Source organism: Callithrix jacchus, chromosome 15 (assembly GCF_049354715.1).
Source record: "Callithrix jacchus isolate 240 chromosome 15, calJac240_pri, whole genome shotgun sequence".
Taxonomy (NCBI): domain Eukaryota; kingdom Metazoa; phylum Chordata; class Mammalia; order Primates; family Cebidae; genus Callithrix; species Callithrix jacchus.
In genome coordinates, this window is record NC_133516.1 from 47,721,702 (window position 1) to 47,748,450 (window position 26,749).

At 40.4% G+C, this 26,749-nt stretch overlaps 1 protein-coding gene across 50 annotated transcripts in view; it reads right to left on the reverse strand.

Moving 5' to 3' along the window:
* The window catches only part of MAGI1 (membrane associated guanylate kinase, WW and PDZ domain containing 1), a 672,392-nt gene that overhangs the window by 579,488 nt on the left and 66,155 nt on the right, over positions 1 to 26,749 (reverse strand). The gene's annotated exons all lie outside the window — the stretch shown is intronic.

The window sequence follows — 26,749 nt, forward strand, 5'->3', positions numbered from 1 at the left end:
TCACAAGAAGCACAAGTTAAAGAACTTTTGGGATACAAGTCCTCGTCGGCATCTCGTGGCCTTTGATGCTGACCTCCCAACTTGGTGCCAGTTAGAATTTCCTCCTGGCTTTTCTACATTTCATCATTTATTTCCTGGTTTAGAATATTGAAACTTCACTTACATCCTGTTTTGGTCCCTTTGTTTTTTTTTTTACTTTGGGTAAATTTCAGTAAGCTCCTCCAGGTTAGAGAAAAGCAGAGCCAAGGGTGGCAATGAATTTCGGCATGGTCGAGAACAGCCACCAAGAGGGGAGAGCTCAATCCTATTTGTCTTGGCAATGGCATTCAGTGAGCTGCTGGTTATGTCATCTCCCTACAAGCAGGCCTCGCTGTTTTGCAGTCATCCATTTCCCAGTAATGGTATCCTGACACCACACACGCACACCCAGATCTGGCAGTGCACCCACCGGCCTGCGATGACTCCAGAATAGATAGGGACAGGGACAAGAAAATGAAAAACAATCCACATGAAAAAGATCACGTAAGAATGTTAAATATTAAAAATGCTGTTTTCGCCTGCAGAGTAAGAAAACACAGGAAAAAGTGGATAGCTGGAGAATTTTATTAAGCTAATGAGTTTACAGAGTTTAAAAGCACACTTTTGAATGGAAATCCAAAGTGACAAAATCATGAAAGCTAAGCAGTATGCAAAACTCTACAACTAAAGTGTTTCATCTCAGTATTTTATATGAATTAATTTCAATTTACAGCTAAATGTCAAGGCAAATTTGTTTCTTTTCTATCTTGTGTTATGTTTGGTACCTTAAGGCCTTTAGGCACTGAATAACTTATAAACAAACAACATCTTATCCTATTGTTATGTAAAATAACGCCCCAGCTTATGTTGCGTGCAGTTATTGAAGGAAAGAGGATCCCAATGTTGGAAGAAAATTGTATCTGTAAGCCATAGCAAACAGTTCCTAAAAGCAGACTAACAAAATGCTAAGATAAGAGGCCTCTGTCTTTTTATATGTATGGTTTTATCTATAAAAATTCTGGGATTAGAATTTGTAATGCCCCAAACAGAATATGTAAGGTATAAATATCCCCTAAATATATTTAATACCTGGAACAATTATATAATCAACCTAAAATGGAGAAACACAGGGAATCATACAACATGTCTCTAAATTCTGACATAAAATTAAAGGATGAAAACTCCTATGTTTATATTTTAAAATCATCAAATGAATACACTGAGGTAAGCTATAATAAAATTATTATGCTCAATTTGCACTAATTATAAATTACACATTTCTGATTACTGTTGAGGCTTTCAAGTGAAAGCTTTAATCAGCAATATCAGTTTTTTGCTTTATTTTTTTGAGACAGGGTCTTGCTCTGTTATCCAGACTAGAGTACAGTAGTGCAATCACAGCTCACTGCAGCTTGGATCTCCTAGGCTCAAGCAAGCCTCCCACCTCAACCTCCTGAGTAGCTAACTACAGGCATGCACCATCATGCCCAGCTAATTTATTTTATTTTTTGTATTAACTTTTTTTTTTTTTTTTTTTTTTTTTGAGACGGAGTTTTGCTCTTGTTGCCCAGGCTGGAATGCAATGGCACAATCTCGGCTCAAGGCAACCTCTGCCTCCTGGGTTCAAGGGATTCTCCTGCCTCAGACTCCCGAGTAGGTGGGATTACAGGTGTGAACCACCACGCCCCACCTAGCAATATCTTTTTAAAAATAATTGCTTCTAGCAGCAATGGACACTGCCCTGGAATGTCATAAGATTTACCTCCAGCCTTCCTAAATGACTCCCTTGTTTTATAAAACCCAAAATTGTCTACCTTTTCTTTGAGACTTTCTTCATTAATGTAAGTTCTCCCTATTGCAATAGCCTAAATAAAATGCCCAATACATGTGCTCTTTTATTATACTAAAAACCAGATTGCTAAAATAGAGCTTATGGTAACTTTCCAATGAAATTAAAAATCACTTGTCCAGCCTCACTAAATTACAATTTCAGTTAGGCCCAGAAGCCTGAAAAATTCTTGGAAAGTTCAGTAGGGTTAACCCAAAAGACATCTAAATCCAGGTTTATTAAGTTGGGGAACTCTTTTCTTTAAAAGAGAAGGACACAATTCAAACTGGCTTAGCTTATTCAATATATTTATAAAACAAATCACTAAGTCTCAAATGAGGATGTCTATCTTTGACCCACAGATTTAAAAAGCTATATATGCCAAGAAATAATATTTAAGCTAAGGGTAAAACTGTTAGGATTTTAGTATCATAAAATCCTTTATCAGTCAACACATTCTACAGAGCACGAAGATGATGCTACAGATACCTATCCATGAATTATGCAGTTCAATTTTATGTCCCAAAGCCAAATACCCAAAGTGAATTATCCACAGTGTCTTCCAACTGCCCAGTCACCAGCCTAAGAAGGTGACAACAGCAAAGTGAATGTAGCACAGAGAAAAAGACAGGCAAAGATGGCAGTTGTCATTCCTTCACGTTGTCCTGTCAGACACTCTATATTCCTCAAAGCATTTGTCACCTCTGAAGCACAGTTCCATTGCTGCCATCATGACATTTGGCTATAAATTTTTATTCACTCCACTTATTAAAATGCAAGGGCCTTGGTCCAGAGCACATGTCATATCAGATACCTTCCCATCACCTGCATAATAAAATGATACAAGCTCCGTGCCTATCATTTGCGTCCCTATATTCTGCAATAGTGCTTAACATAGAGTAAGCTCCCTCTAAACATTGCTGGATGAGGTATTAAAGGTCAATTGCTATTTCTGTTGTTATTACTACTAGCTAGCTGGAAAGCACTAAGTTCCTATTAGATGCAGACTTAAGAAAACAAAGCAGAATTCACTGACAAATGTTATCTTCTGTCTCAGTCATCATTTAGACTTGTCCAAGTCTACTGCTTCATTTTACCAAAACAACAATCACTCATTTGAAGCAAATGTGCTTTTTATTCTCGGTAGCAAGTCCTAGCACAGTATAGTCCAGAATTCAGCTGAAGTATGAGACATGCCTCCAAGTTCCTAAGGCTCAAAAGAGTTCAACTTTCTCTCCAACATGCCAAGATACATCACATGGGGAAAGTCCACTTACTCGTAGGATCTAAACCTAAACCTCCACATCTACCTAAAGTCCCAAGTTTTTAAACTTCTTTATCTAGGGAAAAAAGTTTCCTTTACTTTTATATCTAGGCTCCAGTTTTACATTTAAACTAAATCTGGGCTAGGCATGGTGGCACACACATGTAAGGAGTTTAAAACCAGCAACATAGCGAAACCCTGCCTCTACAAAAAAACACATAAATTACCCAGGCAGAGTGGTGTGTGCCTGTACTCCCAGCTACTCAGGCAGCTGAGGTGCGAGGATGGCTTGAGCCCAGGATGCAGAGGTTGCAGTAAGCTGATATTGCACCATTGCACTCCAGCCTGGGCAACAGAGCCAGACCATCTCAAAAGAAAAAAAATTCTAGATCAGAACTAGCAATATTTTCCACTTGTCAATTTTAATCAACAGAAAAGAAAAAGCCACATTCAGTATTAAAATTAAACAAACAAGTTAGGAGATGAAAGTAGACTGGACCACCCAAGTGGATAACTTAGCATTGGCTGAAATTCCCGAGCTTTAGTTCAGTGACCACTCCTGAAAAGGAAAGACATTTCTAACAACTTTAGCGAAAGGTCCAGGAGCATGGAGCCTCAAAGAACCCTTCTGATAAGGATCCTCTGCATAGATCTGCATATTCTCCCATGGCCCCAAAAGACTGAAAGCCTAGGCTTGTACCCTTGCTGTTGAATGATAGTCAAAGAATGTTGAGAATCCATGAAAAACTAATTTGAAAGATTAAAATGTGTCCCGCAGCTAACCCTTTCTGGGAGACACTACAGGAGAAAAACAAACAAAGAATATAAGCAAAGTACTAAAAATCCCTATGTAAATTAAACTCTATTGTTATGCCAAAGATTGCTCAAAGGAAAAAAACTTACAATCTTTCCTTTCCAAGAATTTGTAAATCCCTCTTCAACTGGTTGGAATGGAAATTACAAAATGCTACCCCCTACTGATGTGCAAAAGCCACCACTTAAATGTAAATTCTTCCCTTGAGTCACACAAAGTCCCAGACAGAGCTCTGCACTGTGTGCTGTCACTGCCCACGTGAGGACCTACTAACAAACCAGTAGAGTGCAGGGATACCTTAGGGCGGGGGTGTCCATTCTTTTGGCTTCCCTGGGCCACATTAAAATAAAGAATTGTCTTGGACTACACATCAAATGTACTAGCAACAACGACAGCTGGAAGAAAGAAGTTGGGGAGAGAGGGGAGGGGAGGAAAGGGGAGGAAAAGGAGAGGGGAGCGGAGGGAGGAAAAAAAATCTCATACCGTTTTAAGGAAGTTTACGAATTTATGTTAGGCCACATTCAAAGCATCCGTTCAATCAACTGTATTCTCCTCCCAGAGAACTGTGTGTGGAGTCAGGTTCTGGAGCTGTGTGGTCCAATATGGTAACTCCCGGCAGACCCGGGCTTGTTATACAGCTCACGTGGCTGAGGAACTGAATTTCTCATTTTATTTCATCTTCAATTATTCAAATCTAAAATACTCAATGCTGTTAGTGGAAAACATTTCATGTGTTTGGAACCACCTGAATCTACTTTCTCAGAAAAATTTTGTTAAACGTAAAAACAGATCAAATGTTTCTAATGAAACCGTGCATGGAAATGGAGATATACTCTGAAGTATAAATTACACATCTGATTCAACGACTTAGGAAAAACACATCAAATATCCCACAAGTAACTGATATTGACTACCTGTTGAAATGATATTATTTTAAATATATCTAATTGAATAAAATGTATTAAAATTTTTTACCTTTCCTTTTTTACTTTTTAAAGTAGCTACTAGACAAATTCAAATTACAGGTGGTTCACATTATATTTCTATTGGACAGCACAGCTCTAGTGATTCAAATCAGCTTAAGCCTTCAGCTTTAACACTCCATCTTTTTTGTGCTTGGAGCTCTTTGGCAGTCTAGTGATGACTATTATGATCTCAGAATTATGTTTATAAATGAATAAAATAAAATGTATAAGAGTCCAAAGGAAACTAATTATACTGAACTACAGTAAACAAAATATTCTTAAATTTATAATATAATGATTAAGGCAATGAAGAACAATAAATAAAAAGTGGTGAATCTATTAGCTACTGTAGTGATAAGTGTAATGAGACTGTAATGTGATATTAAAATATCTGAGATTCCTACTGACAACAAAGTCATAAGTATTCTGCCACTGTGGTTTGTTGCCTACATTCATAATAAAACGAAATGCTCAAGTTCCGTTAGGGGTTAGTGAAAGTGTAGATGGATAACTCTAAGCCCACCCAAATTTGTAGATCCCCTATTTCTCTGACAGACTTCTTGGGGACCCGTGGATTCCAAGGTTAAGGTTAAGAAAGCTGTTGTAATGCCTGATAAATTTGTGCGTCTGTTTGTCAAAGATGGCCCCCATCCTTAGGATGTCATTCTGCCTTGGCTCATTCCTGTTAATTTGGTGTTCATGACTCATAATTCCTGTTTTTGCCCACAACCAAACCAATATTAGAAGGAAGTGCTTGCACTTGTTTTTTTCCGATACTTTTGCTCTGCAAAGGGAACAGGAAGAACAGCAAGCAGTGTATATTTAAAAGAAAAGAGTATCTTAACTATGTACCAAAACGCAATGCTTTGGATCTAATGATTAATTTGTATGTGTTAGAATATTCACCAACCAGAAAGACCACATAAATATCAGTGGCACTTCATACAGTTGACTGTTCAAAGTATTTCCCGTTGCTTATTTGTCTTGACAAACACTTCTATAACACTTATCAGGTGCAGATACTGTTCTAAGGTCTACAAATACTAACTCTGTAATCCCTAACAAAACCTATGAGTCGAGTACTATTATTATACTACCACTTTTACAGATGAGACAACCAAGGCTCAGAGAGAGGTTAAATGATTTGTCCAAGGTCACAGAACTGGAATTTCAACAGAGAGCAGCTGCCTATGGGGTTTTCAAGAGGAGGACAATACCAGACAAAAACAAGCAAAAAGACTCTACTCATTGCAAGTGAGCAAAGGTTCTGATCAAATCTTCATGCTTGCTTCCAAATCACTTGCTGAAAAATTAAAAACTAGATAAGGTATGGACAGCTGCCTTTATACCTTCTGGCCTATTCACAAGCAGATTTCCAGATTAAACCAAATGCCTTCATTAGGAAAAACAAAGCTCCTCAGTCTCTGGGCAGCTAATGCGGGGCCTGGCATTTTCTCTACTCTTATCTAAAATATGCTGCAGGAGAATCTAGGCCCAGTGATAAGCCAGGTTTCAACTTCACCTCCCCAGCTTGAAAGCGATTACACACATACTTGGGATTTAACCAGCAAGAGAAGGACACAGAAACCTGGGTCCCTCCGAGCCCAATCTCTGTTGACAATGTTGCCAGGGCTGAGCCAACTGCAGCAGTGTCAAGAGCTCCGCAGGGAGGTTTCAGCAGAGAAACCAGCCCTACAGGTGTATCCAGGGAGGCAGGTGTATAAGGTCACATTCTTTCCTCCACTGAACAAATGAAGGTTTGTCTCCCTGCTGTGCTGGGCTCACAGGGCCAGATAAGCCTCTTTCACACAATAACCTCAGCACAGAAACAGTGCAGCTTGCTGCCACTCTGTAGCACCCAAAGTAAAACACCAACCACTAAAAGAGAGAAGCAGATAATGTTACAATAACATTTACCTAGACTAGGCAATGCTCATTAGGTAAAATTTAACCACAGCAAGACTCCTTAGGACAGATATGACTCAATAAATATTTGTGGATCTGAAAACCTAGTGCTACCTTTTAAAAGGTTTCTTAGACTAATTTAAAAGCTTCATTTTGGCTGTGTGAACTTGGCATTCCCTTTCTGAAATGATAGAGTCCCAGAGGTAGCTATAATGTTAAATAAAATGACTTCATTTCCTCCAGAGAAATATTTTACCTCCACCCCCCAACACTCTGGCATTCAACTACACAAGACTCCAATATCAGGGGGCAAAAAGTCAGGCCTGTTAGCCCTAGATCATTCTCAGATTAACAACCTTGGGGGAATAATCCTATAAGAAAATGTTTTCAAGATTTTGGGTAATAACATTTTTGGGCCAGATGAAATTTGTTAGAGTTTGCACTTCTGTTTCTAAAAACCTCTGAAGTCATTTGTTTCCCACAGTTTTTCTCAGAAGTTACTTTGTGGGAAAGAAAGCCAGGGTCTAGGCAGCAGGCCAGCCAGAACGGGGCTGCTCTGAAAGAAAGCCAGCCCCTGCCAAGCCAGAGTGACAGGGGCCACGCTAGCCAAGGTGGTTAATTTTTTACCTGGGTAGAGCCATAGGCACTGACATGGAAAATGGCTGTGACACAACAGATTCGGAAACATGCAAGATGCACAGGCAGTGGATTGTCTGACCCCAGGTTTGTTGCTTCAAATTACAACAGTTATCTAGAGATCCAAGGAGGAGGGTTGGGGTGTGTTTCAGGAGGCACGGTGGGGAAACAGCAGTGCTACAACAGAGGACTCAGACTTGGGACTACACTGCATCACATTCCAATCTCAGCTCTGCCACTTGTTGCCGGAGGTATCTTAGTCAAGCTTTTTTTTTTTTTTTTCTTTTCTTTTTCTGAGACAGAGTCTTGCTCTGTCACTCAGGCTGGAGTACAGTGATGCAATCTTGGATTACTGCAATCTCCACCTCCCAGGTTCAAGCGATTCTCCTGCCTCAGCCTCCCAAGTAGCTGGAACTATGGGTGCACAGCTGGCTAATTTTTGTATGTTTAGTAGAGATGGGGTTTCACTATGTTAGCCAGGCTGGTCTCAAACTCCTGACCTCAGATGATCACCTGCCTCAGCCTCCCAAAATGTTGGGATTACAGGTGTGAGCCACCGTGCCTGGCCAGTCAAGTTTCTTAAATACTCTCTGCCTCAGCTTCTTCACCTATAAACCACAGGCCCCAATCCACAGAGCTGTTGGGGATATATACCAAGCAGGTACTCAGAACAGTGCCTGGCACTGAGGAAGTGCCAGTAAGGGCAGCTGCTGCTATCTGTGCAAATTCTCACATTTGTCATTCTGAACATAACCCTCACAACAAATGAGGTGCACAAATGAGTGTTACCTCCACTTTGAGATGAAAGAAGTGAGACTTAGAGAAATGAAGGAATTTGCTCAAAATCATGCAGTTAGTAAGAGAATACATGACATGGAGGGATCCAGTCCTGTTGGTGAAATCAGAGCATGGCAGTTTTAACCTCTCTCTTATCCGGTCTTCCTTCCCTTACTCACTTCCTGAAAGAGACAGAGACAGAGAGAGAGTGAAAGATGAGGAGAAAGACAGAGACAGGGAGGAAGTGGGGAAGTGAAGAAAACACATTAAGGTAAATAACTTTTTAAGCTGATAAAAAAAAATAACCTTGGCCAAGTGTGGTGGCTCACACCTGTAATCCCAACACTTTAAGAGGCCAAAGCAAGAGGATCACTTGAGCCCAGGAGTTAAGGCGCAGCCTCGACAAATAAATAGGGCTGAGTGCAGTGGCTCATGCCTGTAATCCCAGCACTGTGGGAGCCCAAGGCAGGTGGATCATGAGGTCAGGAATTTAAGACCAGCCTAGTCAAGATGGTGAAACCCCGTCTCTCTTAAAAAATACAAAAAAAAAAAAAAACTAGCTGGATGTGGTGGCAGGCACCTGTAATCCCAGCTACTAGGAAGGCTGAGACAGAAAATTGCTTGATCCCGAGAGACAGAGGTTGCAGTGAGCTGAGATTGCGCCACTGTACTCCAGCCTGGGTGACAGAGCGAGACTCTGTCTCAAAATAAATAAACAAACAAACAAACATACTTAATTAAAAGCACATGAAATTCCACCAGATCAAACTCTCAGTGGCTACATAATAAGTGGTTAAACCTCTCCAAGCCTTCTAGACCAGTTGCACCTCAATTCCAGCTGAGTTTCACTGAGCAGGCTAAATGAAGCAGAAGGCTGGGAGGGAAGGTACCAAATAACCCACCTGAAATGAAGCTCAACTGTGTTTGAATAATCTATCTAGTCTAAGGCTCAGGAGTGGTGGCATGATGAATATGGGTGATAGCGAGAAGAAATGCAAACCCATATAAGGGGTTTTTTTTCCAAGGGAAAAAAAATTTTTATCTTGTAATTCTTATTTTTCTTGACTTCACTTTTTCATTTCCAGAATTGCTATGGTTCTGGTTGAAATATCAGAATGACAACCATGGATCTTCTACAATGCCACCCTCAGTCTCTCTGCAATTGTAGCAAAGGGAAAAACAACACCACTAAGGCTGCCAGTCACAATATTTATGCATGCTGGAGTTTTGTTTGTTTTGGTTGGAGGATGCAGAGAGTTGATAAAGGAAAAGCAAAACTCCTCTGTGTCAAAACACAAGCTGAAGATGATTTCCTTTTCCACTGCCCTTGTATCAAATATACACAAATCCAGAACAGCCCTGGGCCCAAGGAGTGTTTATGGTTCTGCTCAGCCGTAAACATGCCAGCCTTCAAAACATACATAGACACCCGGACATCAAACAAACAAGGCAGTTCCAGAAAGGATATATCGACTTTTGACGTCTAATGCTCTGGGCGAAATAACTTTGTTTCCCCTAAAAATAGATAAACTAAAATAAATCTAAGAGTGTTCCACAGCAATGTAGCCAGCCACTTCTTCCTGTGACTCAGAGCAACCTCATAACTTCTTTTTGATAATAACTATGGACGAGGAACTCGAGCTTTTTGGTGGAATGACTGATACCCTCTTCATACCAGCCTCGGTGAGGAATGTAAAATGACATCCTTTTGCAGATAAGGAGACTGAGTCTCAAAGAGGTAAATAACTATGTAGGTTTGCATAGCTTGCCACTGGCATTTGGAGCCTGGTGTGTGAAATTCTGTAGCGTGAGGTCTAAGAAAATGGTCCCACGTTCAGTTAAGGATTCAAATGATCACCCAGTAGCACTTCAACCAGAGTTTAAGCTAAACTCAGAGTTTCTGATTCTAAACCTCACTCTCATTCCTTTTCAGTGAAACACACAATAATTTTCTTTTGTTTTATTTTGTTTTGAGACGGAGTTTCATTCTCCTTGCCCAAGCCAGAGTGCAATGGCACGATCTCAGCTCACTGCAACCTCCGCTTCCCTGGTTCAAGCGATTCCCCTGCCTCAGCCTCCTGAGTAGCTGGGATTACAGGTGCATGTCACCATACCTGGCTAATTTTTTGTCTTTTTAGTAGAAACAGGGTTTCACCATGTTAGCCAGGCTGGTATCAAGCTCCTGACCTCAGATGATCTGCCTGCCTCGGCCTCCCAAAGGGCTAGGATTACAGACGTGAGCCACCACGCCTGGCCAAAACGCAATAATTTTAAAAATTCAAAGCTGGCATACTTTTAGACAGCTAAAATTAAAAGATCATCAATATCATGTGCTGGCAAGGATGTTAAATAATGGAAACCCACAGGCTACTCATGGTAACATAAACTGGAAGAACTGGAAGCAGGACACAATGGCTCACTCGTGTAATCACAGCACTTTGGGAGGCTGAGGCGGGAGGATCACTTGCAATCAGAAGTTCAAGAACAGCCTGGGCAATACGGTGAAACTCCCATCTCTATTTTAAAAATACAAAAAAAATAGCTGGGCGTCGTGGCATACATCTGTAATTCCAGCTATTCCGGTGGCTGAAGCAGGAGGATCACTTGAATCTTGGAGGGAGAGGCTGCAATGAGCCGAGATTGTGCCACTGCACTCCAGCCTGGGCGACAGTGAGATTCCTTTTCAAAAAAGAAGTATTTTATTGGGATTAGAAAATGCACAGTCTATGACCCAATCCTACAATTCCACTCTGGGGTATACCCTAGAGAAATGAAAATACATATATACCAAAAGACATATATGGCCATAATGACAGTATCATAATTCATATTAGTTCAAACTACTAGAAACACAAATATCATCAAAAGTAGGACACATGAATAAATATAGATATATATATATATATGCTATAATATTATACAGAAATCAAAATGGGCCAGGTACAGTGGCTCACACCTATAACACAGTACTTTGGGAGGCCTCGATGAGCAGATCACTTGAGGCCAGGAGTTCACGACCAGCTTGGATAACACAGCAAAACATTGTTTCTAAAACAAACAAAAAAAAAGAAAACACAAAAGGTCACCAAGGATGGTGGCACACGACTGTAGTCCCAGCTACTAAGGAGGCTGAGAAGGGAAGATCACTTAAGCCTGGGAGGTCAAGGCTACCGTGAGCTGTGACTGCACCAATGCACTCTAGCCTTGGCAGCAGAGCAAGACCTGGTCTCAAAATAAAAAAATAAAATAAAATAAAAATGAATGAACTACAGCTACATGTAACATGGACAAATCTCAATACAATGTTGAGTAGATGAAGACAGGCACAAAAGAATCCCTACTAAGTAGAATCTATCTGTACAAAGTTCCAAAACAAGCAAAACTCATCAATGGGGATAGAGGTCAGACAATGGTTACTAGGTAATGAGCATACTTGGTTGCTATCATTGTTTTAGCTCTTTTTTTTTTTGAGACAAAGTTAAACTCTTGTTGCCCAAGCTGGAGTGCAGTGGCATGATCTTGGCTCACTGCAACTCTACCTCCCAGTTTCAATTGATTCTCCTGCCTCAGCCTCCCAAGTAGCTGAGATTACAGGCATGCACCACCATGCCCAGCTGATTTTGTAGAATTGAGGTTTCACCATGTTGTTCAGGCTGGTCTTGACCTCTTAACCTCAGGTGATCCACTTACCTTGGCCTCCCAAATTGCTGGGATTACAGGAGTGAGCCACCATGCCTGGCCTAGTTCTTGATTGAGCTTGCATTACTCACATGAGCTGACTCTGTGATAACTCATCCACTATGATTTATGCCCTTCTCTATCAAACAATTTCCCACTCCCTCCCTCTTCCTCGCTCTTAAAAAAAAAAAAAAAAAGTACGGACATTCATAAAACCTTAAAGTCTAAATCAAGTTTTTGAGACTTACACAGGAAAAAATAGGTACAGTATAAGACATTCTAAACTTAGCTCAACATTCTTAACATGCAGGAACAACTCTATGTAGAAATCCCTTCACCCTCCAATGTTCAACTCAGCAACATTTCAAACTCTATTCACATCCAATAAAGACCTGCTTATTACACCATCAAAAAGGCATGCATGCAATCCATCTCAAGAAGAGGCTTACCTGCACACTGCCTAGAGTTTACTGCGATGACAAAGTCATTTCATGCCTTGACCAAAAATAGCCTGAGGCTGGGTGAAAACTGAGCATTCTCTGCAGTAGGTCTTAGAAGCTGGTGTTAGTGTGGGCTTAAATGTCCTTATCCACATGGTTAGACTTAACTTTCAACAGTCAGAAGACAACAGAGTTCTGGGTAATATGGCCATGTATCTGACATTAAAAGCTGATGCTTGTGGTGCTCATGAGCAAAAATACACGTTTAGCCAGGCACAGGAGCTGAGGCCTGTAATCCCAGCACTTTGGGAGGCAGGAGGATCATTTGAGGCCAGAAGTTCAAGACCAGCCTAGCTAACATGGTGAAACCCTGTCTCTACCAAAAATACAAAAATTAGCTGGACACAGTAGTGTGCACCTGTAGTCCCAGCTGCTCAGGAGGTTAAAGCATGAGAATCACTTACCTCAAAGGCAGAGGTTGCACTGAACCAAGATCATCCCACTGCACTCCAGCCTGGGCAACAGAATGAGACTGTATCTCAAACACACACACACACACACACACACACACACACACACACACACATTGTGTCCCTTTGTCCGGTACAGAAAGAATATGCTTCTTCTAACTGCCAAAGGCTGAATGAGTTCTAAAACTCTCTGGAAGTCTCTGAGGGGCACAGTCGCTTCAAAGGATACAAATCCTGGGAGTCTGAACTAACTTCGTTTCACAGCCCCTTCATTTGGTTAAATTTCAAAACTATATCAGGCTCACCTCAAGCTTATTGCGTTCAGACCTTCCCCTATCTCTCCTTCCTCTCTGTTGCATCCTTTGTCTTCTACTCCCTTAGGACATTGTTCCTTTTCTACTTGTCCTTTACTCAAGCTGTCTTGATCCTCTTAGCTATACAATGATTTAATTCAGCACAAAGAACATCACTTTTCTACCCATCACTGATTCCCCAGGGCAAGGCACTATATCTGTGCACAGGAGGTGAGTAACGGTCTTTTTTGTTGTTCTGGTTTTCGTTTTTTGAGACAGGGTCTTGCTCTATCACCCAGGCTGGAGTGCAGCGGTGCAATCACAGCTCATCGCAACCTCTATCTCCTCAGTTCAAGATCCTCCCATCTCAGCCTCCTGAATAGCTGGGACCACAGATGTGGGCCACCATCCTGGGAATGTTTTTATTATTATTGTTTTTATAGAGATGAGATCTCCCTATGTTTCCCAGGCTGGTCTCAAACTCCTGAGCGCAAGTGATCCTACCACCTCAGCCTCCCAAAGTGCAGGGATTACAGGTATAAGGCACCACACCCATTCTAATGTCTTATAGACAAATGAATAAATTCTCTTTTAATCCCAGCAACAACAGAGACGAGTATCTTTCTGTTCTTGTCAAACCAATGACTGCAGCTCTGTACCTTTCAGGAGTGATTTAAACTTCCCAGATGAGTCTTTAGCCAGTTAAACTGATTTTCCTTTGAGCCTGGATTCCTCATGCAGAAAGGTTCCCAGAAAAGCTTGACTAGATAAGAAAAAAGTGATGTCTGGACAATTCTGCTTTAGCCTCCTGCTGGGAAAATCTCCAGCTATTTCACTGAACCTCATACAACCAAGTCATAGTTCACATTTCACAGATTCCTCACCAGGGTTTTGACATCTTGGGAGAAAAGAACTGGGGAAGGGTGGGCAGACATCTGACTAAAAAGCAATTCATAGAAACAAACAAAGCAATAGTAGAAACTCAAAGCAATTTAGTAGAAACAATTCCAAGAAAACTAGGATGTCACTGGTCCCTGCGGTCACCAAACAAAAAGGATGTGTGTCCTATGGAAGGACACCCAAGAGGTGAAAAAGTGCCCAATCATAATTAAATGATAATAATTTTTCCTATAATCAGAGAGGAGAAAGTCACCCAAACTTGAAGCCAAAATTATAAATCTTATTGTCCACACAAATTGCACAAGATTTCCCTTGAGCAGAGTGCAGAGAGGGGGGCTATTTCAACTATTCTGTTTCTCTCTGTAATTTCCCCACCTTTATTTCCATATAATTTCCCCATCCTTGCTCGTATATGGCCACAAAGAAAAGAAATTCTGAGATATGTGTTGAAATGCCCCAGTTAACAGATTCTGCCCTTGTCTATTAATAAGACATTACTCTTATTAACTTTATGTACCTTGGCTCTAAGCTATAAGCTCATCTGTCTTTCCTGTGCTATAGGCAGTACAGAGCACCAGCCAGTCTGAAATGGCAGGCATACAAATATTGATATGCCAAATGATAAATAAGTGAATTTGCTTTCAACTAACATGAAATCCCAAAATAACCTTTGAATTTCCATGACACCATTCATCTAGGGATAAGAGGGGAAGGCAGAAGGGGGCATTCCTGTGTCCATCTGGAATAGCCTCCTGCAACAGGCTATTCCCACTTACTGCAATGCATTACAGATAGGACAAACAGCCAGGAAACAAACTGGTCTCTGTCCGGTCAAAGAATTAGTCAACACAAATCTATAGAAATAAGTCACCCTGAGCTTGGTACTACCTACCCATAATGCATTTCCCCTCTCCTCTTTGGATTCATTCTGCTATTCATCCCTTCCCTTCCTAGGTGGTAACTGCAACTGTTATTTTCAACTCCAGTTCCTTACACAATACTGAAGATGCATAATTGAACTGTACACTGTTAACTGAATAGATGATCAGGATAGTAAAGAGTTCTCATGTAAACTAAGGAAAATATGTTAAAAAATCCAGTGAAAAATCATTTGTGTATTCAACAAAGAAATGCCCTTAAATACATGCTATACAGGGTATCTTACAAAATAATATTAAAATGGAACCCTCTTGGATAAACTAATGATTTATTTTTAAAGGGCTAGTGCCTAGATAGTGCCTTACCAAGGCATTCTACAGAAAACAGGGATCCTCACATTCACTGCAGTCATGAGGTGAACTGATGTCACAGAACTACATCCATTCTTTTCATTTTACACGTTTCAAGAAACAAACTTTCCAATGAAGACAGACTCCATTCTTCTTCCCCCTAACCTTCCTGTCAGGCTTCCCTTAATAAAGTTTCTGCCAGATAAGCATCATGAATGTTCCATTGTGCTGAGAATAAAGTTGACAGCAAATTGCTTGGTTACAGCTAAGAGTCTGGGAGCCACCTGAGCAAATCAGCTAAGTGCTTTGGAAAAAACTATTTCCAAATTGGGACAGTCTCCATGAAGTGTCTAGGCACAGTATTCATGAAGAGGTGGTTTGTTTCCTCCTATCGTCATATCACTAGTTTCAAGATAAGAAGAAAGCACATTTGGACTGTTTGTTCATATGGACATTACTCTGAATTGTATATTTCAAGTGTACTCAAGTTCTATCAGGAGCTACACAAACAACAAATGTATTTTGCAACTCTGTTACTTAGGAAGCTCAACTTCTTACATGAAAACATCCATTAGAAAGTCATGACACAGACCAGGCATGGTGGTTCATGCCTGTAATCCCAGCACTTTGGGAGGCCGAGGTGGGTGGAATGTTTGAGGTCAGGAGTTCAAAACCAGTGTAGCCAACATGGTAAAATTCTGTCTCTACTGAAAATACAAAAATTAGCTAGGCATGGTGGCGCATGCCTGTAATCCCAACTACTCGGGAAGTTGAGACATGAGAATCACTTGAACACAGGAGGTGGAGGTTTCAGTGAGCAGAGATCATGCCACTGCACTCCACCCTGGGCAACAGAGCGAGACTCTGCGAAAGAAAGGAAAGAAAGAAAAGAAAGGAAGGAAAGAGGGAAGGGAAGGGAAGGGGAGGGGAGGGGAGGGGAGGGGAGGGGAGGGGAGGGGAGGGGAGGGGAGGGGAGGGGAGGGGAGGGAGGAATGAGCAGAAAAATTAGGTTTTATCTCAAGGGCTGGCAAAAAATAAGTGGGGGGAGTTAAAACAATATAAGTATTTTTTAAAACACTGCATATAAAATAATGAAGTTATTTGTTCAGAGTTCTACTGTTAAAATGACAATCTGACCAGGAGCAGTGGCTCACACCTATAATCCTAGCACTCTGGGAGGCTAAGGCGGGTGGAATGCCCGAGCTCAGGAGTTCAAAACCAGCCTAGCCAACACAGTGAAACCCCAGTTCTACTGAAAAATAAGGCAGGCATGGTGGCATGCGCCTGTAGTCCCAGCTACTCTGAGGCAAGAGAACTGCTTGAACACGGGAGGCAGCAGTTGCGGTGAGCCAAGATTGCGCCACTGCACTCCAGCCTGACAACAGAGCAAGACTCCATCTCAAAAAATTAATTAGTTAATGACAATCTATTATAGAATGGGCAGTTTGCAACTTTTCCATAATAATTCTTATATGATTTTAAAAGGGCCCTATGCCAACTCCTTTAATATGCACTATTTTAGTTGAAATATCACAACACTCCCAAAACAGGAGAAAATTTTCATAAAAACAGAAAGCTTTTCTTGTTTTATACATCTATTTATATCAATATTTGGCACAATGCCAGGGATAGAGAGGAATTTAATGAAATCTGTTAACTGAAGGTCAACACTTTTTCATATGTTAGACAAATACATTCATAATGATTAAGAAATTTGTCTGAGACCACAAGGCTGGAAAATGACTAAGCTAAATTTCCTGTGAGAGGCAGTGAATCAGATTCCTGAATCCTGCCATGCAACCACTCTGTGAGTCTAGCCCATTTAATATAATTGTTAAGAGTGTTAACATTAATCTTTATTGCATCACATTTCTGCAAAGAAGCTTTGAGCCACCATCCTGAAGACTGAAAAACCAACACAATTTTCACCCATTAAGCATGGCAACTCCCCTGCTCTGTCTTTCAACATCCTGTCCCTGTCTCATTCACAGTGTACCTCTGCCCCCAGTAATTACCTTAGTGTCAGAGATCCACAGGGAAACAAAAAGAACATTAAGACTTGAGAGAAGCCAAACCACTCACTCCCTGAAGTAAGGCAGCTCTGTGAGAGAAAGTCAACTCCCTACTGATATCAAAATGAGACCTTACAAAGGAGAAAGAAAGATCATCTGAAATCACCTTGACACTCCAAACAGGGACTTATGTCTGTGGGTCAGAGAGTGAACGAATCGGAGAACAACTCTTCATAGAACAGAGTATGAGTCACTGGTTCCCTTCTTACAGAGATACAAAGAAAGGTATATCCTTTTATATGTCTTGCTGGAAACCAGGAGGACAACCGTATCTTTCATTTACTCCCATTCTCATAGCTCCATGAATTGCCCACAAGTTACCACCAGAGAGCATCTGGTTCTCTTTTCAAGGTGGGGCTCTCTGCCTTAACTTCCACTCCTCTCCAAACTTCAGGCTGTTTACCACTAACTCCACTCAGACAGATTTTTTGAGCAGTTGCATAAGTTTATCTCCCTGAACAGAATCCCTAAGTATCATGCAAACCCTCAGGTGTATCCTGGGTTCACTTTCACGGGATTCCCTGAGGATGCCCTTTTTGATGTTCTTCAACCTTAGGAAGCCACCCCCAAGTCCAACAGATATACAGTCCCTTTTTGGTGGATGTCCAGGCCACACAAGAAATGGAAAGAATTTCAATAAGAAATTCTTCTGGAAACTATATGCATATGCATATCTACTTCTGGATGCTGATGATACCATGGACTCTTTCATAAAGACAAACACTGGCCAAAGCCCCAAGGCATAATTAGCCTTGCTCTAAAACTTTCCTAAGTGGCCAGAATCTACTGCATATATTTTTCTTAAGAAACAGATGTAGAGCATAAATTATTTTCCACTGAGTACCTTCAAACAGATGTAACTATTTGGTAAATGTTCCATCTGCCCAGAGCATCCATTGTCAATGGAGACTAGACATACAAACTCTGAGGTTCATTTAATTTAGTGTTATAAAAAACTTCCATCATTTGCATTCCAGCCTCATGACTTTTGCCACATATGGGTACCACTTCTACTGTTCCACTTTGATCTTTTTAAACCACTTTCTTTTCATGTAACTAAACGTATTTAAATGAAAACTTGATATCATCTCTAGGAACAGACATACAGAACCAGCTGCCATAAAAATAAAGTAACTAAAAGCAAAAACAATGAAAGCAAAATCATGCCATTAAAAGGTATGGTCTCTCCATTGGAAAGGAAAATTGGCAACTGTGAGGGGGTGTTGAAGACATATTAACACTTAATAGAGACTTATTTGATGTAATCTCAAGAACTGAGAAAGGATTAATAGAGGAGGAGGAAAGCAATGAATTTGAATTGAGGCAGGAACTCTAGTAAGAAAACAAAATCTGAGGGCTCTGTTTCACCCTGCTTTTTTGTTTGTTTATTTATTTGGTTTTGTTTGTTTGTTTTTGTGATAGAGTCTCACTCTGTTGTCCAGCCTCTGTCTCCCAAGTTCAAGCAATACTTCTGCTTCAGTCTTCCTAGGAGCTGGGATCACAGGCATGCGCCACCACACCCAGCTAGTACTTTGTATTTTTAGTAGAGACAGGTTTCGCCATGTTGGCCAGACGGGTGACCTCCAGTGATCTGTCTGCCTCCAACTCCCAAAGTGTTGGGATTACAGGCGTGAGCCACAGCGCTCGGCCATTCACCCTCCTCTTTATACTGCTTCCTAGGGGCCACTTCTCAGAGATATGAGATGGTATCTAAGCCACAACTTAGGGTAAATAACCAAGTGGAGTGTGGCTTCTCCTCAAAACATCCATGTATAAGATAGAGTCAGTAGTGTACTTATTTCTACTTTCTAACCTTCTTCCCACAAAAGATTTTGGAAAGCAAACTAAGAGTCATTTGGGCAAATGATGGCACTGCCAAAACACACCATGGTAATTCCCATATAGCAAAAACCCTCTGAATTGGAAATACTAACAGAAGGGACAGTGTTTTACCAAGATACAAAAAAAAAACAGCAAGGTGTTCTCTCTTCTGCAAGATTGACTTTCAATATCTAAAAGTTACACCAAAACAATAAACCTTAGATGTGTCTACCTATTTGGTTTTTTTAATCACAGAAATCTCTGCCACCTTATGGAATCCTAAAACTTCTTCACCTTGTGACTGACAAAAAGAGAAAGGGCAACTATTGGGAAGCTGGGGCTGGGGGGTTGCTTGAGCCTAGAAGTTCAAGGTCACAGTGGACTTGAGAGCACTGCACTCCACGATTGGTTGGGGGGCAGGGGGAGTAGGGGTGAGGCCAAAGCCTAGAAATTATGGCCATTGAAATAAAATAGGTTTGTGATCAAACCCCACTGCTGCTAATTACTAGGCATCAGCTTGCTCATCTGCAAGTGGGGATAATCTGCTTTAGGTGGTTTTGAAGATCAAATGAGGCAATGTACACAAAATGTCTGGCGTAGTACTGTATGTCACACTGCATGTCTGGCATACAGTTGCTTCTCCCTAAAATCCACGAAACCTATTAAATTGGTTTTTTTCAATCCATGAAATTAAAATTACTTTAGCATGTACTCTTTTTCATATACCAAATGGTTAATATACGGTAACCTTTGTTTTAAATGCCATATGTCTACTACTTCATTTAATCTCACAGAAGTCTATGAAGTTGGCACGATCATGATTTCCATTATACAGATGAGAACACTGAGGCACAAAGAGGCTCAGCAACTTGCCCAGAGTCACAGGGTTAGTGGACAGTAGAGCCAGGATTCAAACCCCGGTAATCTGGCACCGTAGCACATATTACTAACTACCCATACCAAGGTACCTCTGAAATGCTGGAGAAATATCACTGAAAAAGTCCAAAAAGGTAGATAGAGTGATGGACAGATAAACAGCTATGTGATAAAACAGCATAGTAAAATGTCAGGGGCAGAATTTAAGCAATGGACATACAGGTGTTTACTATAAAATTCTTTCAACTTTCCTGTATGTTTAAAATTCTTCATAATAAAACATTGGGAGGAGAGCAAGGAAGAGCCGAGAGTGTTGTTTACTCCTCAAAAATGGAAGTGCACTTTAAAAAAAAAGGTTATGCCAATAATGTCAGGGTGAAAGGATTTCCCCACCCTCACCTGCCTCCCTCCAGAAAGCTTCCTAGTTAAACTCTATAGGCCACAGAATCAAGTTATAGGTTGCCCCAACTGGGGCCAATGGCTGAGAAAGAGAGAGAAGCAAATGGACTGTAAAACTGGGTCCTGTGCCAGCTAAGCTAGAGAAACCATCTCCCAATTGAAAGTGTTAATGGAAATGCCAGGCCAAAGCAGTTGACAGGAAACATTTCTTGACACTGTACATGCAAACAGATATGGCTTCGTCCACAAAGAATACAGTGGTCCAACCAGGCCTGTCTTTAAGTACTGGCAAGCAACCAAGGCAAGTTAACAGATTTCAACTTCTCAGGCTCTATTGATGAGTACCAGCTCTTGAAGGCCTCCCAGGGGATGGGAGGGAGGGAAGAGTGAGGAAGGGGATTTCATCCAGGTGAAGCTGAGCCAGCAATTAAAGGAGAGGAGGGGTGAGTCTGAAGCAACACTGCCCACCCATAGGGGTCATGGAGGAAACTGAGGCAGTTCTCTCCAAGGAGATACGTTGTATCTTTCATAAATGTTCCTATGGCTGGTGCTGTGCAGACTGTAAAGAGATAAACCCTTGAACTGAAAGCCTGACACCTTCTAGAATGGATCTAAGGAAAGCAAGTAAGTTAGAGAGAGAAATGGAAAGAAAAACATGGTAAGAAAGGGGATTACATTTTAGACATGTTCATATACAGGAGGCAAAAGTGAAAACTGATGCATCTTTCTGAAATTTGGCGATATCTAACAAAAACAGAAATGTGCTCACCTTCTGAACCAGAAAAGTCTGCTACTGGGATTTTATTTTACAAATACAATTATACGCGCATAAAGATCAAAATACAAGGATATGTTAATCATTCCAGCATTATTTATAAAAACAAAAGGCTAGAAAGAACCTCAATGCTCATCAGCAGAGGACTGGCTGAATGAATTACACACAAAACACTGATTTAAAGGTGAGCTTCAAGTCATTGAAAAGAATGGAATCCATCTTGGTGTTGATGAAAAAAGAGCTCTAAAATGCAGTTATAAATGTTAAGTGGAAAAAAGGAACAGAAACTCATATACACATATTTTTTAAATGAGGCATGTGTGTATATGCACATATTCTCTATATAATATATATGCACTATTTATTTTAAAGGAGAATGAGAGAAAGGAGGGGAAACAAGTATACTTATATATGTATAAACAATTCTAGAACAAGAAACTGGAGAAGTCAGGAGATTAGAGATTTTTCACTCTATACCCTTTTATATTGATTGAATTTTTTATTCCATACACTTTTTTTCACTAAATTAAATATATATGAATATTCTACATCAGACCATTTAAAATAATCTTTTATTCTAGAAAATGTAATGGTTTATTTGAAATTTAGCCATAACATCTCTGTGAGCTTGATACAATTAAATCCTTACCATGTGCTAAACATGTGATGAGACTACCTTAAATGCAAGGTAGGCAGACAGCATATTTGTAGACCCAGTTTTACATGGTATATAATTAAATGAAGAACTTGCTACATAATTTGCTGTATTAGGAACATTTAACAAAAGGCTAACACCCAACTCAAAATAATTCAAGTAAAAGAGTAAAGGTATTATCACACTGAGGTCCTTCAAAGAACCCAAAGGAAGAACTGAGGCTGGTCTGGAGAACAAGGGAAGTGAAGACTTGAAGACTGTGGGGAGTCTCTCCATCTCCATGGTTTCATTTCCTCTCACTGTACAGTAGCTTCTTTCGCATGCCACAAAACACGGCTCTCACAGTTCCCAGCCGTTATCTGTAACCATTTCACTGGGAGCGGAGGTATCTGTCAAGCTTGGAATTAATGGTATTTTGGCTGGTATGGCTCTATGCTGCAGGATGGGGGGGTGGCTATCCTGCGCATTACAGAATGCTTATCAACATCCCTGGCCTCCACTCCCCCTCCTCCTAGTTTCAATAACCAAAAATATCTCTAGATACTGCCAAGTGCTCCCTATGGGGATAAAATTGCCACTGACCTGGGAGAAACTGAACTGCTTGCTTATTCACCTTCCTAAGTGCTAAGGAAGGGCTCTGACTGCCTAGCTTTTGGCTCAAATGTGGCCAAATAATTAGATCATGCTTGCACTCACAAGGTGACCCCCTCATAAGCTTGTGGTCTGGGGAGAGAGTTGCTGCTGTTTACCACTGCTACTGGACTTTCCCTAAACCCTCCAAGTCAGTGCTGTGCAAAAGAACTTTTTGCAAGAACACATCCATCATGCTCTGTCCAATATAGCAGCCACTAGTCATATATGGCTATTAAGCACCTGAAATACAGCTCCTATTAGCAAAGAACTGCATTTTATACATTTTTATCTGACTTTAATTAAATTTAAATAGGCACATGTAACCCTCAACCACCTAACAGAACAGCACAGCTCTGAGTATTGAGAGCATTCAAGTTCCTTTAGAACAGTTGCCAGCATACAGTGGGGGCTTAATAAGTATTTGTTAAATAAAGGAATGAATATGATTGGGCACCGGGTCTTGGGTGGTGAAAATCATTAAACTAACTCAGATGGTTTCACCCATAGGAAAAATGGGAACTCAATGACAAAGGATCAGAAACAGAAGCAACCCAGTGTCCACCAACAGATGAATGAATAAACAAAATGAGATGTGCACACATGGTAGAATATTTATTAAGCTCTAAAAAAAGGAGAATATTTTGACACATGCTACAATGTGGAGGACCTTGAAGACATTTTGCTAAGTGAAATATGCTGATCATAAAAGCACAAATACTATATGAGTCCACTTACATGAGGTACCTAGAATAATTACATTCACAGAGCTAGAGAGTAGAACGGTGGCTGCCAGGTGTTGAGGGTACCAGGAAATGGAGACTTAATGTGTAACGGATAAAGAGTTTCAGTTTGGGAAGATGAAAAAGCTGTGGAGAGGGATGGTGGTGATGGCTGCACAACAATGTAAACGTAACTAATGGCACAGAACTGCACACACAAAAGTGGCGAAAATGGTACATTTATGTCAGGTATACTTTGTTTAAAAAACAAAGAAAAAAGAATCAGGAACGTTTAATAAGGTATGGTGGACTGAGTCACTGCTCACAATTCTTTAAGTATTCCTATACTCCAGAAATAAATGGAACAAACCTGAACCCAACCCAACACTCTAGAGCTAACACCAGCCAACCCACACCAAGTCAAGCCACCCTACAAAGCTGTGACTGAGAGAATGAGATCCTTCTTGTTGCAGGTTAGAGGTTCTGGGGGACTTTGTTACACAGCATGTTTATACCAAGAGTCAGATACATTAAGTCTCAATGGTCATGGCTTTGCCACCAAGAGAATATTCAAGGAATAATGAATATTTGCCACAGTGTGCTTAAGGATCAGCTGCACTGCAAAACTACAGATAGATAAGTTTAAGAAAAAAAAACATGAACTATGTAATTTCATGAATCATTATTTAAAAGGCCCATAGGCCTCAGATCCTTGAAGAAGGTGGGTCCAGTGTAGAAATGTGCTCCATTCCTTAAGGGTCTACGTCTTATGGTCTTAAGTGATGTTGAGTCAGAAAAAAACAAACCCTGGCACCTCTCATAACTCATTATCATCTCTGGAGACCATCTGATTCTAAAGAGATGCAATTTGAAATGCTTCCTGAAGCATTTCAGGTCTCAGCATTTTCATTGTTCAATTTCTCCTTTCAGCAGTCCCTGGCAGTCACTCAGAGCTGGCAGCCAGCATACTCTACTGTCTGCGACCCTCCATCCAGGAAGGAAATAAAATCTACATCCAAGTCAAGCAGATATTTTCATGCAATTCAAAGAAACCAAACTATGAACAATCTGAGGGCTCACAGGAGCCCTGTTATCATCTACAAAGACTGCTGAAGCAGACTCGACACATCATCACTTCCACAAGACACAGAAGCCTTCCTGCATCCCGCTGAGAGAAGCCCTCCCAGCTTCCTGCCTGACACACTTCCCTGGACTTTAACCAGCTCCACTTCCCTCTACCTCTGTACCAGTGACCAAGGACCAGAACTAGTTAAGATTTTTATTTTTCCTAAAGAGCAAACTTCTTACCCTGTTTTACCCCAAGAACTCAATATAGTTTCCTCTTGGGCACACTTAATAATCATGTTGTACCTCAGCAAGAAGGAGCAGATGATAAAATCAATAGGCAAATGGGACAAGCTCTTAGCCAGAGGATTAGAGAAACAGCAAAGGGGAACAGACTATTCTAGGAAATAAGAAAGGAGGTACTTGGGCAAGGCTTGTTCAGCCCACCTCCCTCCAACCTGGTAGCCTAACTGGTCCCTAATTCTGCCACCTCACATTGCAAAGAAGTTCTTATCTCTCATTTGAAAAACTGACAGGGACCGAGGACAGCAGGCAGGAAGTCCACACACACTAGCAGCAGACAAAGAAAGTGAAGGAGAAAAGACCATGGAAAGAGGTTTATGACGTAAAGCCATTGTTGCTAATTCAAATTGTTAACTATTGTGAGAAAGGAGCAGAGACTATACTTCAGAAAATGTTCAGCAGAAGAAATTTTGTTGCTTAACTGGAAATTTTAAATATTTTCTGATGCAGTCACGTTCCTATGTCTAAGACATATGCCTATGACATACGTATGTTTCTTCCTTTATTTAAAGTATAATAAATTACTTTAATTAGGTATTCCTTTTTGTTTCTATTATATAACCTTCTTCCAGGCAGTAGGCACCGTATGATCTTTACTTGGTCGGAGCTATTTTGCTTCCTAATTTTTATTTACAGTTTCTATTCTGTCCAAAATATCACACATTTTTGCTAAAATCATTATGATCCTCCCTGAAGGGGTAGGACTGGGTGAGATCAGCTGCTAACAATAAGAATAATGATGAAGGACAGCAAGGGGAAAAATATCAAGAGAAGCAGTCAGATAGATACTCAACTACTCAGGGTCAACATTTACTATATACACATACACTCAATCCTCAGACAACCCAAAAACATGTTTGTTTTACAAGCATACACTCAATCCTCAGAACAACATTAAAACATGTTTATTTTATATGCGGAAAATAAGCTCAAATGAGTTCTGGCAACTTGAACAAAGTCAAACATATGAAAGACTGGTGCTCCTATGAAAGCCAGAGCCAATCAATCAAGTCTTGTTCTCCAAACCACTGTAGTATACTACCCTCGGTGCGTACCAAATGCACTGTTAAAAGGATTAAAAGTAAGGTGTGGTGGCTCACACCTGTAGTTCCAGCTACTCTGGAGTCTGAGGTGGGATGATAACTTGAGCCCAGAAGTTGGAGGAGGCTGCAGTGAGCTATGATCATGCCACTACACTCCAGCTGGGTGAAACAGTGAGACCGTCATAAAAAATAATAACATAAAAAAGTAAAAATAAGAGGCAATCTGTGCTCCTCTCAGCAGAATAGGAGCTCCCTGTTCTCCTCTCAGCCCCCTTTCCTAACAGTAATCAAAATTTTATGAGATAAAGGAAATTTTGTTAAGTTCCCTAATCTAGTATTTTCTATTCTATTTTTTCTTCTTCAGTACCTTTGTAAGAGAAGTAGAAAAAAAGTTCCTCTAGGTTGTAAAGGATTTAACAAGATACACCATTTAAAGTTTTGACTACTGCAGCTCCCATGATATTCTGATACAAATTTGGCCAAACCATGCTTTAAAAACTCTGTGTGTCCACAGGAGACAGTATAAGTGAATGTCTCCTAGCCAAACTGTAAACTCCTGAAGCACGGTACTGCATGTCAGAACACAACCATAGGAATACATGCACAACAGAGCAGCTAAGAGCTTGAGATCTGCGTTTGAAATTCACCTCCAACTCTTAACTGATTTTTGGACTTTGTTCCTAATTAGTGATTCTAAAATCTTAGTTTCATTGTCCATAAAACAGGGATAACACTTACAATCCCTTGTGAGGATTACTAAAAGAAATGTACATAAATTGCTTAGCACTGAGTTTGACAAAGAGAAAGCACTCTATCAATGTTATTATTAATTATTGATTGGCTCAAGTCTCATTTTCTTTCTTAAACTCCTTAGCACCTTTTTGTTTTTAGAACAACTCAAATAATCAGGGGGAAAAAATGTAATCAGTGAAGACAAATAATCCACTTAAAGCATTTATAAGTGCTGATGTCATAAAATATACTTTGCATTAATTTCATCTAAAATTCAGTTTTATTATATAGATCAAATATGGTTTAAACAGATGTTGGCTGTCCCTTCTTTGGAATTAGAGTGAAGAATATAAAAAAGGAAAGGTACAGAAAAATAAAAACTTTCTTAGACATTTACTTCTAGAATTCAAATTTAATCACAGGAAGTGACAAGGTAGAA